Source organism: Triturus cristatus, chromosome 10 (assembly GCF_964204655.1).
Source record: "Triturus cristatus chromosome 10, aTriCri1.1, whole genome shotgun sequence".
In the NCBI taxonomy this organism is placed as follows: domain Eukaryota; kingdom Metazoa; phylum Chordata; class Amphibia; order Caudata; family Salamandridae; genus Triturus; species Triturus cristatus.
The window spans coordinates 794,356,581-794,377,185 of NC_140593.1; positions in this window are offsets into that span (position 1 = coordinate 794,356,581).

The following is a 20,605-nucleotide window of genomic DNA, read 5'->3' on the forward strand; positions in this document are numbered from 1 at the left end:
ACAGTCCAAAAATACAATTTTCTGATGAAAAACGATGACCCGTGACCTGTCGAAATTTCTCCAGATGGTCAGAAATGGAAATTTTTGAATGTTTAATTTTTTGACTGCAAATGACTATTCCATATAAATTATCACTTTTGGAACAAAAATAAGTGTGTTTAGAGTCACTTTAATGCCTGAAATTGGTCGAAATAGGAGCTTCTGAATAGGAGAAAAAGTCTGTAATAATGGCAATTTTGGTCACATTGAGGCTTTAAAAAGTAGTTATTCAACGTGAGGCACATTCCAAATGACATTTTGAATACATTTTTCTACAGTCCAAAAATAAAATTTTCTGATGAAAAACGATGACCCGTGACCTGTCGAAATTTCTCCAGATGGTCAGAAATTGAAATTTTTTAATGTTTAATGTTTTTTACTGTAAATGACTATTCCATGTGAACTATCACTTTTAGAACTAAAATAAGTGTCTTTAAAGTCACTTTAATGCCTGAAATTGGTCGAAATAGAAGCTTCTGAATAGGAGAAAAATTCTGTAATAATAGGAATTTTGGTCACATTGTGGCTATACAAAGTAGTTAGTCAAAATGAGGCACAATCCAAATGACATTTTGAATCAATTTTTCTACAGTCCAAAAAATCAATTTTCTGATGAAAAACGATGACCTGTCGAAATTTCTCCAGATGGTCTGAAATGGAAATTTTTTAATGTTTAATTTTTTGACTGCAAATGACTATTCCATGTAAATTATCACTTTTGGAACAAAAATACGTGTGTTTAGTGTCACTTTAATGCCTGAAATTGGTCGAAATAGGAGCTTCTGAAAGGAGAAAAAGTCTGCAAAAATGGCAATTTTGGTCACATTGAGGCTTCAAAAAGTAGTTATTCAACATGAGGCACAATCCAAATGAGATTTTGAATCAATTTTTCTATAGTCCAAAAAATCAATTTTCTGATGAAAAACGATGACCCGTGACCTGTCAAAATTTCTCCAGATGGTCAGAAATGGAAATTTTTTAATGTTTAATTTATTGACTGCAAATGACTATTCCATGTAAATTATCACTTTTGGATTAAAAATAAGTGTGTTTAGAGTCACTTTAATGCCTGAAATTGGTCGAAATAGAAGCTTCTGAATAGGATAAAAAGTCTGTAAAAATGGCAATTTTGGTAACATTGAGGCTTCAAAAAGTAGTTATTCAACATGAGGCACAATCCAAATGCCTTTTTTTATCAATTTTTCTACAGTCCAAAAAATCAATTTTCTGATGAAAACCGATGACCCGTGACCTGTCGAAATTTCTCCAGATGGTCAGAAATGGAAATTTTTTAATGTTTAATGTTTTTTACTGTAAATGACTATTCCATGTGAACTATCACTTTTGGAACTAAAATAAGTGTGTTTAAAGTCATTTTAATGCCTGAAATTGGTCGAAATAGAAGCTTCTGAATAGGAGAAAAAGTCTGTGATAATGGCAATTTTGGTCACATTGAGACTTCAAAAAGTAGTTATTCAACATGAGGCACAATCCAAATGACATTTTGAATCAATTTTTCTACAGTCCAAAAAATCAATTTTCTGATGAAAAACGATGACCCGTGACCTGTCGAAATTTCTCCAGATGGTCAGAAATGGAAATTTTTTAATGTTACATTTTTTGACTGCAAATGACTATTCCATGTAAATTATCACTTTTGGAACAAAAATAAGTGTGTTTAGAGTCACTTTAATGCCTGAAATTGGTCGAAATAGGAGCTTCTGAATAGGAGAAAAAGTCTGTAATAATGGCAATTTTGGTCAGATTGAGGCTTTAAAAAGTAGTTATTCAACATGAGGCACATTCCAAATGACATTTTGAATACATTTTTCTACAGTCCAAAAATACAATTTTCTGATGAAAAACGATGACCCGTGACCTGTCGAAATTTCTCCAGATGGTCAGAAATGGAAATTTTTTAATGTTTAATTTTTTGACTGCAAATGACTCTTCCATATAAATTATCACTTTTGGAACAAAAATAAGTGTGTTTAGAGTCACTTTAATGCCTGAAATTGGTCGAAAAAGAAGCTTCTGAATAAGAGAAAAAGTCTGCAAAAATGGCAATTTTGGTCACATTGAGGCTTCAAAAAGTAGTTATTCAACATGAGGCACAATCCAAATGAGATTTTGAATCAATTTTTCTATAGTCCAAAAAATCCATTTTCTGATGAAAAACGATGACCCGTGACCTGTCAAAATTTCTCCAGATGGTCAGAAATGGAAATTTTTTAATGTTTAATTTTTTGACTGCAAATGACTATTCCATGTAAATTATCACTTTTGGATTAAAAATAAGTGTGTTTAGAGTCACTTTAATGCCTGAAATTGGTCGAAATAGAAGCTTCTGAATAGGATAAAAAGTCTGTAAAAATGGCAATTTTGGTAACATTGAGGCTTCAAAAAGTAGTTATTCAACATGAGGCACAATCCAAATGCCTTTTTTTATCAATTTTTCTACAGTCCAAAAAATCAATTTTCTGATGAAAACCGATGACCCGTGACCTGTCGAAATTTCTCCAGATGGTCAGAAATGGAAATTTTTTAATGTTTAATGTTTTTTACTGTAAATGACTATTCCATGTGAACTATCACTTTTGGAACTAAAATAAGTGTGTTTAAAGTCATTTTAATGCCTGAAATTGGTCGAAATAGAAGCTTCTGAATAGGAGAGAAAGTCTGTAATAATGGCAATTTTGGTCACATTGAGACTTCAAAAAGTAGTTATTCAACATGAGGCACAATCCAAATGACATTTTGAATCAATTTTTCTACAGTCCAAAAACTCAATATTCTGATGAAAAACGATGACCCGTGACCTGTCGAAATTTCTCCAGATGGTCAGAAATGGAAATTTTTTAATGTTTAATTTTTTGACTGCAAATGACTGTTCCATATAAATGATCACTTTTGGAACAAAAATAAGTGTGTTTAGAGTCACTTTAATGCCTGAAATTGGTCGAAAAAGAAGCTTCTGAATAGGAGAAAAAGTCTGCAAAAATGGCAATTTTGGTCACATTGAGGCTTCAAAAAGTAGTTATTCAACATGAGGCACAATCCAAATGAGATTTTGAATCAATTTTTCTATAGTCCAAAAAAATCAATTTTCTGATGAAAAACGATGACCCGTGACCTGTCAAAATTTCTCCAGATGGTCAGAAATGGAAATTTTTTAATGTTTAATTTATTGACTGCAAATGACTATTCCATGTAAATTATCACTTTTGGATTAAAAATAAGTGTGTTTAGAGTCACTTTAATGCCTGAAATTGGTCGAAATAGAAGCTTCTGAATAGGATAAAAAGTCTGTAAAAATGGCAATTTTGGTAACATTGAGGCTTCAAAAAGTAGTTATTCAACATGAGGCACAATCCAAATGCCTTTTTTTATCAATTTTTCTACAGTCCAAAAAATAAATTTTCTGATGAAAACCGATGACCCGTGACCTGTCGAAATTTCTCCAGATGGTCAGAAATGGAAATTTTTTAATGTTTAATGTTTTTTACTGTAAATGACTATTCCATGTGAACTATCACTTTTGGAACTAAAATAAGTGTGTTTAAAGTCATTTTAATGCCTGAAATTGGTCGAAATAGAAGCTTCTGAATAGGAGAAAAAGTCTGTAATAATGGCAATTTTGGTCACATTGAGACTTCAAAAAGTAGTTATTCAACATGAGGCACAATCCAAATGACATTTTGAATCAATTTTTCTACAGTCCAAAAAATCAATTTTCTGATGAAAAACGATGACCCGTGACCTGTCGAAATTTCTCCAGATGGTCAGAAATGGAAATTTTTTAATGTTACATTTTTTGACTGCAAATGACTATTCCATGTAAATTATCACTTTTGGAACAAAAATAAGTGTGTTTAGAGTCACTTTAATGCCTGAAATTGGTCGAAATAGGAGCTTCTGAATAGGAGAAAAAGTCTGTAATAATGGCAATTTTGGTCAGATTGAGGCTTTAAAAAGTAGTTATTCAACATGAGGCACATTCCAAATGACATTTTGAATACATTTTTCTACAGTCCAAAAATACAATTTTCTGATGAAAAACGATGACCCGTGACCTGTCGAAATTTCTCCAGATGGTCAGAAATGGAAATTTTTTAATGTTTAATTTTTTGACTGCAAATGACTCTTCCATATAAATTATCACTTTTGGAACAAAAATAAGTGTGTTTAGAGTCACTTTAATGCCTGAAATTGGTCGAAAAAGAAGCTTCTGAATAAGAGAAAAAGTCTGCAAAAATGGCAATTTTGGTCACATTGAGGCTTCAAAAAGTAGTTATTCAACATGAGGCACAATCCAAATGAGATTTTGAATCAATTTTTCTATAGTCCAAAAAATCCATTTTCTGATGAAAAACGATGACCCGTGACCTGTCAAAATTTCTCCAGATGGTCAGAAATGGAAATTTTTTAATGTTTAATTTTTTGACTGCAAATGACTATTCCATGTAAATTATCACTTTTGGATTAAAAATAAGTGTGTTTAGAGTCACTTTAATGCCTGAAATTGGTCGAAATAGAAGCTTCTGAATAGGATAAAAAGTCTGTAAAAATGGCAATTTTGGTAACATTGAGGCTTCAAAAAGTAGTTATTCAACATGAGGCACAATCCAAATGCCTTTTTTTATCAATTTTTCTACAGTCCAAAAAATCAATTTTCTGATGAAAACCGATGACCCGTGACCTGTCGAAATTTCTCCAGATGGTCAGAAATGGAAATTTTTTAATGTTTAATTTTTTGACTGCAAATGACTGTTCCATATAAATTATCACTTTTGGAACAAAAATAAGTGTGTTTAGAGTCACTTTAATGCCTGAAATTGGTCGAAAAAGAAGCTTCTGAATAGGAGAAAAAGTCTGCAAAAATGGCAATTTTGGTCACATTGAGGCTTCAAAAAGTAGTTATTCAACATGAGGCACAATCCAAATGAGATTTTGAATCAATTTTTCTATAGTCCAAAAAATCAATTTTCTGATGAAAAACGATGACCCGTGACCTGTCAAAATTTCTCCAGATGGTCAGAAATGGAAATTTTTTAATGTTTAATTTATTGACTGCAAATGACTATTCCATGTAAATTATCACTTTTGGATTAAAAATAAGTGTGTTTAGAGTCACTTTAATGCCTGAAATTGGTCGAAATAGAAGCTTCTGAATAGGATAAAAAGTCTGTAAAAATGGCAATTTTGGTAACATTGAGGCTTCAAAAAGTAGTTATTCAACATGAGGCACAATCCAAATGCCTTTTTTTATCAATTTTTCTACAGTCCAAAAAATCAATTTTCTGATGAAAACCGATGACCCGTGACCTGTCGAAATTTCTCCAGATGGTCAGAAATGGAATTTTTTTAATGTTTAATGTTTTTTACTGTAAATGACTATTCCATGTGAACTATCACTTTTGGAACTAAAATAAGTGTGTTTAAAGTCATTTTAATGCCTGAAATTGGTCGAAATAGAAGCTTCTGAATAGGAGAAAAAGTCTGTAATAATGGCAATTTTGGTCACATTGAGACTTCAAAAAGTAGTTATTCAACATGAGGCACAATCCAAATGACATTTTGAATCAATTTTTCTACAGTCCAAAAAATCAATTTTCTGATGAAAAACGATGACCCGTGACCTGTCGAAATTTCTCCAGATGGTCAGAAATGGAAATTTTTTAATGTTACATTTTTTGACTGCAAATGACTATTCCATGTAAATTATCACTTTTGGAACAAAAATAAGTGTGTTTAGAGTCACTTTAATGCCTGAAATTGGTCGAAATAGGAGCTTCTGAATAGGAGAAAAAGTCTGTAATAATGGCAATTTTGGTCAGATTGAGGCTTTAAAAAGTAGTTATTCAACATGAGGCACATTCCATATGACATTTTGAATACATTTTTCTACAGTCCAAAAAATCAATTTTCTGATGAAAATCGATGACCCGTGACCTGTCGAAATTTCTCCAGATGGTCAGAAATGGAAATTTTTTAATGTTTAATTTTTTGACTGCAAATGACTAATCCATGTAAATTATCACTTTTGGAACAAAAATAAGTGTGTTTAGAGTCACTTTAATGCCTGAAATTGGTCGAAATAGAAGCTTCTGAATAGGATAAAAAGTCTGTAAAAATGGCAATTTTGGTAACATTGAGGCTTCAAAAAGTAGTTATTCAACATGAGGCACAATCCAAATGCCTTTTTTTATCAATTTTTCTACAGTCCAAAAAATCAATTTTCTGATGAAAACCGATGACCCGTGACCTGTCGAAATTTCTCCAGATGGTCAGAAATGGAAATTTTTTAATGTTTAATGTTTTTTACTGTAAATGACTATTCCATGTGAACTATCACTTTTGGAACTAAAATAAGTGTGTTTAAAGTCATTTTAATGCCTGAAATTGGTCGAAATAGAAGCTTCTGAATAGGAGAAAAAGTCTGTAATAATGGCAATTTTGGTCACATTGAGACTTCAAAAAGTAGTTATTCAACATGAGGCACAATCCAAATTACATTTTGAATCAATTTTTCTACAGTCCAAAAACTCAATTTTCTGATGAAAAACGATGACCCGTGACCTGTCGAAATTTCTCCAGATGGTCAGAAATGGAAATTTTTTAATGTTACATTTTTTGACTGCAAATGACTATTCCATGTAAATTATCACTTTTGGAACAAAAATAAGTGTGTTTAGAGTCACTTTAATGCCTTAAATTGGTCGAAATAGAAGCTTCTGAATAGGAGAAAAAGTCTGTAAAAATGGCAATTTTGGTAACATTGAGGCTTCAAAAAGTAGTTATTCAACATGAGGCACAATCCAAATGCCTTTTTTTATAAATTTTTCTACAGTCCAAAAAATCAATTTTCTGATGAAAAACGATGACCCGTGACCTATCGAAATTTCTCCAGATGGTCAGAAATGGAAACTTTTTAATGTTTAATGTTTTTTTACTGTAAATGACTATTCCATGTGAACTATCACTTTTGGAACTAAAATAACTGTGTTTAAAGTCACTTTAATGCCTGATATTGGTCGAAATAGAAGCTTCTGAATAGGAGAAAAATTCTGTAATAATGGCAATTTTGGTCACATTGAGGCTTTAAAAAGTAGTTGTTCAACATGAGGCACAATCCAAATGACATTTTGAATCAATTTTTCTACAGTCCAAAAAATCTATTTTCTGATGAAAAACGGTGACCCGTGACCTGTCGAAATTTCTCCAGATGGTCAGAAATGGAAATTTTTTAATGTTTAATTTTTTGACTGCAAATGACTATTCCATGTAAATTATCACTTTTGGAACAAAAATAAGTGTGTTTAGAGTCACTTTAATGCCTGAAATTGGTCGAAATAGAAGCTTCTGAATAGGAGAAAAAGTCTGTAAAAATGGCAATTTTGGTCACATTGAGGCTTCAAAAAGTAGTTATTCAACATGAGGCACAATCCAAATGACATTTTGAATCAATTTTTCGACAGTCCAAAAAATCAATTTTCTGATGAAAAACGATGACCCGTGACCTGTCGAAATTTCTCCAGATGGTCAGAAATGGAAATTTTTTAATGTTTAATTTTTTGACTGCAAATGACTATTCCATGTAAATTATCACTTTTGGAACATAAATAAGTGTGTTTAGAGTCACTTTAATGCCTGAAATTGGTCGAAATAGGAGCTTCTGAATAGGAGAAAAAGTCTGTAATAATGGCAATTTTGGTCACATTGAGGCTTCAAAAAGTAGTTATTCAACATGAGGCACAATCCAAATGAGATTTTGAATCAGATTTTCTATAGTCCAAAAAATCCATTTTCTGATGAAAAACGATGACCCGTGACCTGTCAAAATTTCTCCAGATGGTCAGAAATGGAAATTTTTTAATGTTTAATTTTTTGACTGCAAATGACTATTCCATGTAAATTATCACTTTTGGAACTAAAATAAGTGTGTTTAAAGTCATTTTAATGCCTGAAATTGGTCGAAATAGAAGCTTCTGAATAGGAGAAAAAGTCTGTAATAATGGCAATTTTGGTCACATTGAGACTTCAAAAAGTAGTTATTCAACATGAGGCACAATCCAAATGACATTTTGAATCAATTTTTCTACAGTCCAAAAAATCAATTTTCTGATGAAAAACGATGACCCGTGACCTGTCGAAATTTCTCCAGATGGTCAGAAATGGAAATTTTTTAATGTTACATTTTTTGACTGCAAATGACTATTCCATGTAAATTATCACTTTTGGAACAAAAATAAGTGTGTTTAGAGTCACTTTAATGCCTGAAATTGGTCGAAATAGGAGCTTCTGAATAGGAGAAAAAGTCTGTAATAATGGCAATTTTGGTCAGATTGAGGCTTTAAAAAGTAGTTATTCAACATGAGGCACATTCCAAATGACATTTTGAATACATTTTTCTACAGTCCAAAAATACAATTTTCTGATGAAAAACGATGACCCGTGACCTGTCGAAATTTCTCCAGATGGTCAGAAATGGAAATTTTTTAATGTTTAATTTTTTGACTGCAAATGACTCTTCCATATAAATTATCACTTTTGGAACAAAAATAAGTGTGTTTAGAGTCACTTTAATGCCTGAAATTGGTCGAAAAAGAAGCTTCTGAATAAGAGAAAAAGTCTGCAAAAATGGCAATTTTGGTCACATTGAGGCTTCAAAAAGTAGTTATTCAACATGAGGCACAATCCAAATGAGATTTTGAATCAATTTTTCTATAGTCCAAAAAATCCATTTTCTGATGAAAAACGATGACCCGTGACCTGTCAAAATTTCTCCAGATGGTCAGAAATGGAAATTTTTTAATGTTTAATTTTTTGACTGCAAATGACTATTCCATGTAAATTATCACTTTTGGATTAAAAATAAGTGTGTTTAGAGTCACTTTAATGCCTGAAATTGGTCGAAATAGAAGCTTCTGAATAGGATAAAAAGTCTGTAAAAATGGCAATTTTGGTAACATTGAGGCTTCAAAAAGTAGTTATTCAACATGAGGCACAATCCAAATGCCTTTTTTTATCAATTTTTCTACAGTCCAAAAAATAAATTTTCTGATGAAAACCGATGACCCGTGACCTGTCGAAATTTCTCCAGATGGTCAGAAATGGAAATTTTTTAATGTTTAATGTTTTTTACTGTAAATGACTATTCCATGTGAACTATCACTTTTGGAACTAAAATAAGTGTGTTTAAAGTCATTTTAATGCCTGAAATTGGTCGAAATAGAAGCTTCTGAATAGGAGAGAAAGTCTGTAATAATGGCAATTTTGGTCACATTGAGACTTCAAAAAGTAGTTATTCAACATGAGGCACAATCCAAATGACATTTTGAATCAATTTTTCTACAGTCCAAAAACTCAATATTCTGATGAAAAACGATGACCCGTGACCTGTCGAAATTTCTCCAGATGGTCAGAAATGGAAATTTTTTAATGTTTAATTTTTTGACTGCAAATGACTGTTCCATATAAATTATCACTTTTGGAACAAAAATAAGTGTGTTTAGAGTCACTTTAATGCCTGAAATTGGTCGAAAAAGAAGCTTCTGAATAGGAGAAAAAGTCTGCAAAAATGGCAATTTTGGTCACATTGAGGCTTCAAAAAGTAGTTATTCAACATGAGGCACAATCCAAATGAGATTTTGAATCAATTTTTCTATAGTCCAAAAAATCAATTTTCTGATGAAAAACGATGACCCGTGACCTGTCAAAATTTCTCCAGATGGTCAGAAATGGAAATTTTTTAATGTTTAATTTATTGACTGCAAATGACTATTCCATGTAAATTATCACTTTTGGATTAAAAATAAGTGTGTTTAGAGTCACTTTAATGCCTGAAATTGGTCGAAATAGAAGCTTCTGAATAGGATAAAAAGTCTGTAAAAATGGCAATTTTGGTAACATTGAGGCTTCAAAAAGTAGTTATTCAACATGAGGCACAATCCAAATGCCTTTTTTTATCAATTTTTCTACAGTCCAAAAAATCAATTTTCTGATGAAAACCGATGACCCGTGACCTGTCGAAATTTCTCCAGATGGTCAGAAATGGAAATTTTTTAATGTTTAATGTTTTTTACTGTAAATGACTATTCCATGTGAACTATCACTTTTGGAACTAAAATAAGTGTGTTTAAAGTCATTTTAATGCCTGAAATTGGTCGAAATAGAAGCTTCTGAATAGGAGAAAAAGTCTGTAATAATGGCAATTTTGGTCACATTGAGACTTCAAAAAGTAGTTATTCAACATGAGGCACAATCCAAATGACATTTTGAATCAATTTTTCTACAGTCCAAAAAATCAATTTTCTGATGAAAAACGATGACCCGTGACCTGTCGAAATTTCTCCAGATGGTCAGAAATGGAAATTTTTTAATGTTACATTTTTTGACTGCAAATGACTATTCCATGTAAATTATCACTTTTGGAACAAAAATAAGTGTGTTTAGAGTCACTTTAATGCCTGAAATTGGTCGAAATAGGAGCTTCTGAATAGGAGAAAAAGTCTGTAATAATGGCAATTTTGGTCAGATTGAGGCTTTAAAAAGTAGTTATTCAACATGAGGCACATTCCAAATGACATTTTGAATACATTTTTCTACAGTCCAAAAATACAATTTTCTGATGAAAAACGATGACCCGTGACCTGTCGAAATTTCTCCAGATGGTCAGAAATGGAAATTTTTTAATGTTTAATTTTTTGACTGCAAATGACTCTTCCATATAAATTATCACTTTTGGAACAAAAATAAGTGTGTTTAGAGTCACTTTAATGCCTGAAATTGGTCGAAAAAGAAGCTTCTGAATAAGAGAAAAAGTCTGCAAAAATGGCAATTTTGGTCACATTGAGGCTTCAAAAAGTAGTTATTCAACATGAGGCACAATCCAAATGAGATTTTGAATCAATTTTTCTATAGTCCAAAAAATCCATTTTCTGATGAAAAACGATGACCCGTGACCTGTCAAAATTTCTCCAGATGGTCAGAAATGGAAATTTTTTAATGTTTAATTTTTTGACTGCAAATGACTATTCCATGTAAATTATCACTTTTGGATTAAAAATAAGTGTGTTTAGAGTCACTTTAATGCCTGAAATTGGTCGAAATAGAAGCTTCTGAATAGGATAAAAAGTCTGTAAAAATGGCAATTTTGGTAACATTGAGGCTTCAAAAAGTAGTTATTCAACATGAGGCACAATCCAAATGCCTTTTTTTATCAATTTTTCTACAGTCCAAAAAATCAATTTTCTGATGAAAACCGATGACCCGTGACCTGTCGAAATTTCTCCAGATGGTCAGAAATGGAAATTTTTTAATGTTTAATGTTTTTTACTGTAAATGACTATTCCATGTGAACTATCACTTTTGGAACTAAAATAAGTGTGTTTAAAGTCATTTTAATGCCTGAAATTGGTCGAAATAGAAGCTTCTGAATAGGAGAGAAAGTCTGTAATAATGGCAATTTTGGTCACATTGAGACTTCAAAAAGTAGTTATTCAACATGAGGCACAATCCAAATGACATTTTGAATCAATTTTTCTACAGTCCAAAAACTCAATATTCTGATGAAAAACGATGACCCGTGACCTGTCGAAATTTCTCCAGATGGTCAGAAATGGAAATTTTTTAATGTTTAATTTTTTGACTGCAAATGACTGTTCCATATAAATTATCACTTTTGGAACAAAAATAAGTGTGTTTAGAGTCACTTTAATGCCTGAAATTGGTCGAAAAAGAAGCTTCTGAATAGGAGAAAAAGTCTGCAAAAATGGCAATTTTGGTCACATTGAGGCTTCAAAAAGTAGTTATTCAACATGAGGCACAATCCAAATGAGATTTTGAATCAATTTTTCTATAGTCCAAAAAATCAATTTTCTGATGAAAAACGATGACCCGTGACCTGTCAAAATTTCTCCAGATGGTCAGAAATGGAAATTTTTTAATGTTTAATTTATTGACTGCAAATGACTATTCCATGTAAATTATCACTTTTGGATTAAAAATAAGTGTGTTTAGAGTCACTTTAATGCCTGAAATTGGTCGAAATAGAAGCTTCTGAATAGGATAAAAAGTCTGTAAAAATGGCAATTTTGGTAACATTGAGGCTTCAAAAAGTAGTTATTCAACATGAGGCACAATCCAAATGCCTTTTTTTATCAATTTTTCTACAGTCCAAAAAATCAATTTTCTGATGAAAACCGATGACCCGTGACCTGTCGAAATTTCTCCAGATGGTCAGAAATGGAATTTTTTTAATGTTTAATGTTTTTTACTGTAAATGACTATTCCATGTGAACTATCACTTTTGGAACTAAAATAAGTGTGTTTAAAGTCATTTTAATGCCTGAAATTGGTCGAAATAGAAGCTTCTGAATAGGAGAAAAAGTCTGTAATAATGGCAATTTTGGTCACATTGAGACTTCAAAAAGTAGTTATTCAACATGAGGCACAATCCAAATGACATTTTGAATCAATTTTTCTACAGTCCAAAAAATCAATTTTCTGATGAAAAACGATGACCCGTGACCTGTCGAAATTTCTCCAGATGGTCAGAAATGGAAATTTTTTAATGTTACATTTTTTGACTGCAAATGACTATTCCATGTAAATTATCACTTTTGGAACAAAAATAAGTGTGTTTAGAGTCACTTTAATGCCTGAAATTGGTCGAAATAGGAGCTTCTGAATAGGAGAAAAAGTCTGTAATAATGGCAATTTTGGTCAGATTGAGGCTTTAAAAAGTAGTTATTCAACATGAGGCACATTCCATATGACATTTTGAATACATTTTTCTACAGTCCAAAAAATCAATTTTCTGATGAAAATCGATGACCCGTGACCTGTCGAAATTTCTCCAGATGGTCAGAAATGGAAATTTTTTAATGTTTAATTTTTTGACTGCAAATGACTAATCCATGTAAATTATCACTTTTGGAACAAAAATAAGTGTGTTTAGAGTCACTTTAATGCCTGAAATTGGTCGAAATAGAAGCTTCTGAATAGGATAAAAAGTCTGTAAAAATGGCAATTTTGGTAACATTGAGGCTTCAAAAAGTAGTTATTCAACATGAGGCACAATCCAAATGCCTTTTTTTATCAATTTTTCTACAGTCCAAAAAATCAATTTTCTGATGAAAACCGATGACCCGTGACCTGTCGAAATTTCTCCAGATGGTCAGAAATGGAAATTTTTTAATGTTTAATGTTTTTTTACTGTAAATGACTATTCCATGTGAACTATCACTTTTGGAACTAAAATAAGTGTGTTTAAAGTCATTTTAATGCCTGAAATTGGTCGAAATAGAAGCTTCTGAATAGGAGAAAAAGTCTGTAATAATGGCAATTTTGGTCACATTGAGACTTCAAAAAGTAGTTATTCAACATGAGGCACAATCCAAATTACATTTTGAATCAATTTTTCTACAGTCCAAAAACTCAATTTTCTGATGAAAAACGATGACCCGTGACCTGTCGAAATTTCTCCAGATGGTCAGAAATGGAAATTTTTTAATGTTACATTTTTTGACTGCAAATGACTATTCCATGTAAATTATCACTTTTGGAACAAAAATAAGTGTGTTTAGAGTCACTTTAATGCCTTAAATTGGTCGAAATAGAAGCTTCTGAATAGGAGAAAAAGTCTGTAAAAATGGCAATTTTGGTAACATTGAGGCTTCAAAAAGTAGTTATTCAACATGAGGCACAATCCAAATGCCTTTTTTTATAAATTTTTCTACAGTCCAAAAAATCAATTTTCTGATGAAAAACGATGACCCGTGACCTATCGAAATTTCTCCAGATGGTCAGAAATGGAAACTTTTTAATGTTTAATGTTTTTTTACTGTAAATGACTATTCCATGTGAACTATCACTTTTGGAACTAAAATAACTGTGTTTAAAGTCACTTTAATGCCTGATATTGGTCGAAATAGAAGCTTCTGAATAGGAGAAAAATTCTGTAATAATGGCAATTTTGGTCACATTGAGGCTTTAAAAAGTAGTTGTTCAACATGAGGCACAATCCAAATGACATTTTGAATCAATTTTTCTACAGTCCAAAAAATCTATTTTCTGATGAAAAACGGTGACCCGTGACCTGTCGAAATTTCTCCAGATGGTCAGAAATGGAAATTTTTTAATGTTTAATTTTTTGACTGCAAATGACTATTCCATGTAAATTATCACTTTTGGAACAAAAATAAGTGTGTTTAGAGTCACTTTAATGCCTGAAATTGGTCGAAATAGAAGCTTCTGAATAGGAGAAAAAGTCTGTAAAAATGGCAATTTTGGTCACATTGAGGCTTCAAAAAGTAGTTATTCAACATGAGGCACAATCCAAATGACATTTTGAATCAATTTTTCGACAGTCCAAAAAATCAATTTTCTGATGAAAAACGATGACCCGTGACCTGTCGAAATTTCTCCAGATGGTCAGAAATGGAAATTTTTTAATGTTTAATTTTTTGACTGCAAATGACTATTCCATGTAAATTATCACTTTTGGAACATAAATAAGTGTGTTTAGAGTCACTTTAATGCCTGAAATTGGTCGAAATAGGAGCTTCTGAATAGGAGAAAAAGTCTGTAATAATGGCAATTTTGGTCACATTGAGGCTTCAAAAAGTAGTTATTCAACATGAGGCACAATCCAAATGAGATTTTGAATCAGATTTTCTATAGTCCAAAAAATCAATTTTCTGATGAAAAACGATGACCCGTGACCTGTCAAAATTTCTCCAGATGGTCAGAAATGGAAATTTTTTAATGTTTAATTTTTTGACTGCAAATGACTATTCCATGTAAATTATCACTTTTGGAACAAAAATAAGTGTGTTTAGAGTCACTTTAATGCCTGAAATTGGTCGAAATAGAAGCTTCTGAATAGGATAAAAAGTCTGTAAAAATGGCAATTTTGGTAACATTGAGGCTTCAAAAAGTAGTTATTCAACATGAGGCACAATCCAAATGCATTTTTTTATCAATTTTTCTACAGTCCAAAAAATCAATTTTCTGATGAAAACCGATGACCCGTGACCTGTCGAAATTTCTCCAGATGGTCAGAAATGGAAATTTTTTAATGTTTAATGTTTTTTACTGTAAATGACTATTCCATGTGAACTATCACTTTTGGAACTAAAATAAGTGTGTTTAAAGTCATTTTAATGCCTGAAATTGGTCGAAATAGAAGCTTCTGAATAGGAGAAAAAGTCTGTAATAATGGCAATTTTGGTCACATTGAGACTTCAAAAAGTAGTTATTCAACATGAGGCACAATCCAAATGACATTTTGAATCAATTTTTCTACAGTCCAAAAACTCAATTTTCTGATGAAAAACGATGACCCGTGACCTGTCGAAATTTCTCCAGATGGTCAGAAATGGAAATTTTTTAATGTTACATTTTTTGACTGCAAATGACTATTCCATGTAAATTATCACTTTTGGAACAAAAATAAGTGTGTTTAGAGTCACTTTAATGCCTTAAATTGGTCGAAATAGAAGCTTCTGAATAGGAGAAAAAGTCTGTAAAAATGGCAATTTTGGTAACATTGAGGCTTCAAAAAGTAGTTATTCAACATGAGGGACAATCCAAATGCCTTTTTTTATAAATTTTTCTACAGTCCAAAAAATCAATTTTCTGATGAAAAACGATGACCCGTGACCTATCGAAATTTCTCCAGATGGTCAGAAATGGAAACTTTTTAATGTTTAATGTTTTTTTACTGTAAATGACTATTCCATGTGAACTATCACTTTTGGAACTAAAATAACTGTGTTTAAAGTCACTTTAATGCCTGATATTGGTCGAAATAGAAGCTTCTGAATAGGAGAAAAATTCTGTAATAATGGCAATTTTGGTCACATTGAGGCTTTAAAAAGTAGTTGTTCAACATGAGGCACAATCCAAATGACATTTTGAATCAATTTTTCTACAGTCCAAAAAATCTATTTTCTGATGAAAAACGGTGACCCGTGACCTGTCGAAATTTCTCCAGATGGTCAGAAATGGAAATTTTTTAATGTTTAATTTTTTGACTGCAAATGACTATTCCATGTAAATTATCACTTTTGGAACAAAAATAAGTGTGTTTAGAGTCACTTTAATGCCTGAAATTGGTCGAAATAGAAGCTTCTGAATAGGAGAAAAAGTCTGTAAAAATGGCAATTTTGGTCACATTGAGGCTTCAAAAAGTAGTTATTCAACATGAGGCACAATCCAAATGACATTTTGAATCAATTTTTCGACAGTCCAAAAAATCAATTTTCTGATGAAAAACGATGACCCGTGACCTGTCGAAATTTCTCCAGATGGTCAGAAATGGAAATTTTTTAATGTTTAATTTTTTGACTGCAAATGACTATTCCATGTAAATTATCACTTTTGGAACATAAATAAGTGTGTTTAGAGTCACTTTAATGCCTGAAATTGGTCGAAATAGGAGCTTCTGAATAGGAGAAAAAGTCTGTAATAATGGCAATTTTGGTCACATTGAGGCTTCAAAAAGTAGTTATTCAACATGAGGCACAATCCAAATGAGATTTTGAATCAATTTTTCTATAGTCCAAAAAATCCATTTTCTGATGAAAAACGATGACCCGTGACCTGTCAAAATTTCTCCAGATGGTCAGAAATGGAAATTTTTTAATGTTACATTTTTTGACTGCAAATGACTATTCCATGTAAATTATCACTTTTGGAACAAAAATAAGTGTGTTTAGAGTCACTTTAATGCCTTAAATTGGTCGAAATAGAAGCTTCTGAATAGGAGAAAAAGTCTGTAAAAATGGCAATTTTGGTAACATTGAGGCTTCAAAAAGTAGTTATTCAACATGAGGCACAATCCAAATGCCTTTTTTTATAAATTTTTCTACAGTCCAAAAAATCAATTTTCTGATGAAAAACGATGACCCGTGACCTATCGAAATTTCTCCAGATGGTCAGAAATGGAAACTTTTTAATGTTTAATGTTTTTTTACTGTAAATGACTATTCCATGTGAACTATCACTTTTGGAACTAAAATAACTGTGTTTAAAGTCACTTTAATGCCTGATATTGGTCGAAATAGAAGCTTCTGAATAGGAGAACAATTCTGTAATAATGGCAATTTTGGTCACATTGAGGCTTTAAAAAGTAGTTGTTCAACATGAGGCACAATCCAAATGACATTTTGAATCAATTTTTCTACAGTCCAAAAAATCTATTTTCTGATGAAAAACGGTGACCCGTGACCTGTCGAAATTTCTCCAGATGGTCAGAAATGGAAATTTTTTAATGTTTAATTTTTTGACTGCAAATGACTATTCCATGTAAATTATCACTTTTGGAACAAAAATAAGTGTGTTTAGAGTCACTTTAATGCCTGAAATTGGTCGAAATAGAAGCTTCTGAATAGGAGAAAAAGTCTGTAAAAATGGCAATTTTGGTCACATTGAGGCTTCAAAAAGTAGTTATTCAACATGAGGCACAATCCAAATGACATTTTGAATCAATTTTTCGACAGTCCAAAAAATCAATTTTCTGATGAAAAACGATGACCCGTGACCTGTCGAAATTTCTCCAGATGGTCAGAAATGGAAATTTTTTAATGTTTAATTTTTTGACTGCAAATGACTATTCCATGTAAATTATCACTTTTGGAACATAAATAAGTGTGTTTAGAGTCACTTTAATGCCTGAAATTGGTCGAAATAGGAGCTTCTGAATAGGAGAAAAAGTCTGTAATAATGGCAATTTTGGTCACATTGAGGCTTCAAAAAGTAGTTATTCAACATGAGGCACAATCCAAATGAGATTTTGAATCAGATTTTCTATAGTCCAAAAAATCCATTTTCTGATGAAAAACGATGACCCGTGACCTGTCAAATTTTCTCCAGATGGTCAGAAATGGAAATTTTTTAATGTTTAATTTTTTGACTGCAAATGACTATTCCATGTAAATTATCACTTTTGGAACAAAAATAAGTGTGTTTAGAGTCACTTTAATGCCTGAAATTGGTCGAAATAGAAGCTTCTGAATAGGATAAAAAGTCTGTAAAAATGGCAATTTTGGTATCATTGAGGCTTCAAAAAGTAGTTATTCAACATGAGGCACAATCCAAATGCATTTTTTTATCAATTTTTCTACAGTCCAAAAAATCAATTTTCTGATGAAAACCGATGACCCGTGACCTGTCGAAATTTCTCCAGATGGTCAGAAATGGAAATTTTTTAATGTTTAATGTTTTTTACTGTAAATGACTATTCCATGTGAACTATCACTTTTGGAACTAAAATAAGTGTGTTTAAAGTCATTTTAATGCCTGAAATTGGTCGAAATAGAAGCTTCTGAATAGGAGAAAAAGTCTGTAATAATGGCAATTTTGGTCACATTGAGACTTCAAAAAGTAGTTATTCAACATGAGGCACAATCCAAATTACATTTTGAATCAATTTTTCTACAGTCCAAAAACTCAATTTTCTGATGAAAAACGATGACCCGTGACCTGTCGAAATTTCTCCAGATGGTCAGAAATGGAAATTTTTTAATGTTACATTTTTTGACTGCAAATGACTATTCCATGTAAATTATCACTTTTGGAACAAAAATAAGTGTGTTTAGAGTCACTTTAATGCCTTAAATTGGTCGAAATAGAAGCTTCTGAATAGGAGAAAAAGTCTGTAAAAATGGCAATTTTGGTAACATTGAGGCTTCAAAAAGTAGTTATTCAACATGAGGCACAATCCAAATGCCTTTTTTTATAAATTTTTCTACAGTCCAAAAAATCCATTTTCTGATGAAAAACGATGACCCGTGACCTATCGAAATTTCTCCAGATGGTCAGAAATGGAAACTTTTTAATGTTTAATGTTTTTTTACTGTAAATGACTATTCCATGTGAACTATCACTTTTGGAACTAAAATAACTGTGTTTAAAGTCACTTTAATGCCTGATATTGGTCGAAATAGAAGCTTCTGAATAGGAGAAAAATTCTGTAATAATGGCAATTTTGGTCACATTGAGGCTTTAAAAAGTAGTTGTTCAACATGAGGCACAATCCAAATGACATTTTGAATCAATTTTTCTACAGTCCAAAAAATCTATTTTCTGATGAAAAACGGTGACCCGTGACCTGTCGAAATTTCTCCAGATGGTCAGAAATGGAAATTTTTTAATGTTTAATTTTTTGACTGCAAATGACTATTCCATGTAAATTATCACTTTTGGAACAACAATAAGTGTGTTTAGAGTCACTTTAATGCCTGAAATTGGTCGAAATAGAAGCTTCTGAATAGGAGAAAAAGTCTGTAAAAATGGCAATTTTGGTCACATTGAGGCTTCAAAAAGTAGTTATTCAACATGAGGCACAATCCAAATGACATTTTGAATCAATTTTTCGACAGTCCAAAAAATCAATTTTCTGATGAAAAACGATGACCCGTGACCTGTCGAAATTTCTCCAGATGGTCAGAAATGGAAATTTTTTAATGTTTAATTTTTTGACTGCAAATGACTATTCCATGTAAATTATCACTTTTGGAACATAAATAAGTGTGTTTAGAGTCACTTTAATGCCTGAAATTGGTCGAAATAGGAGCTTCTGAATAGGAGAAAAAGTCTGTAATAATGGCAATTTTGGTCACATTGAGGCTTCAAAAAGTAGTTATTCAACATGAGGCACAATCCAAATGAGATTTTGAATCAATTTTTCTATAGTCCAAAAAATCCATTTTCTGATGAAAAACGATGACCCGTGACCTGTCAAAATTTCTCCAGATGGTCAGAAATGGAAATTTTTTAATGTTACATTTTTTGACTGCAAATGACTATTCCATGTAAATTATCACTTTTGGAACAAAAATAAGTGTGTTAGAGTCACTTTAATGCCTTAAATTGGTCGAAATAGAAGCTTCTGAATAGGAGAAAAAGTCTGTAAAAATGGCAATTTTGGTAACATTGAGGCTTCAAAAAGTAGTTATTCAACATGAGGCACAATCCAAATGCCTTTTTTTATAAATTTTTCTACAGTCCAAAAAATCAATTTTCTGATGAAAAACGATGACCCGTGACCTATCGAAATTTCTCCAGATGGTCAGAAATGGAAACTTTTTAATGTTTAATGTTTTTTTACTGTAAATGACTATTCCATGTGAACTATCACTTTTGGAACTAAAATAACTGTGTTTAAAGTCACTTTAATGCCTGATATTGGTCGAAATAGAAGCTTCTGAATAGGAGAAAAATTCTGTAATAATGGCAATTTTGGTCACATTGAGGCTTTAAAAAGTAGTTGTTCAACATGAGGCACAATCCAAATGACATTTTGAATCAATTTTTCTACAGTCAAAAAAATCTATTTTCTGATGAAAAACGGTGACCCGTGACCTGTCGAAATTTCTCCAGATGGTCAGAAATGGAAATTTTTTAATGTTTAATTTTTTGACTGCAAATTACTATTCCATGTAAATTATCACTTTTGGAACAAAAATAAGTGTGTTTAGAGTCACTTTAATGCCTGAAATTGGTCGAAATAGAAGCTTCTGAATAGGAGAAAAAGTCTGTAAAAATGGCAATTTTGGTC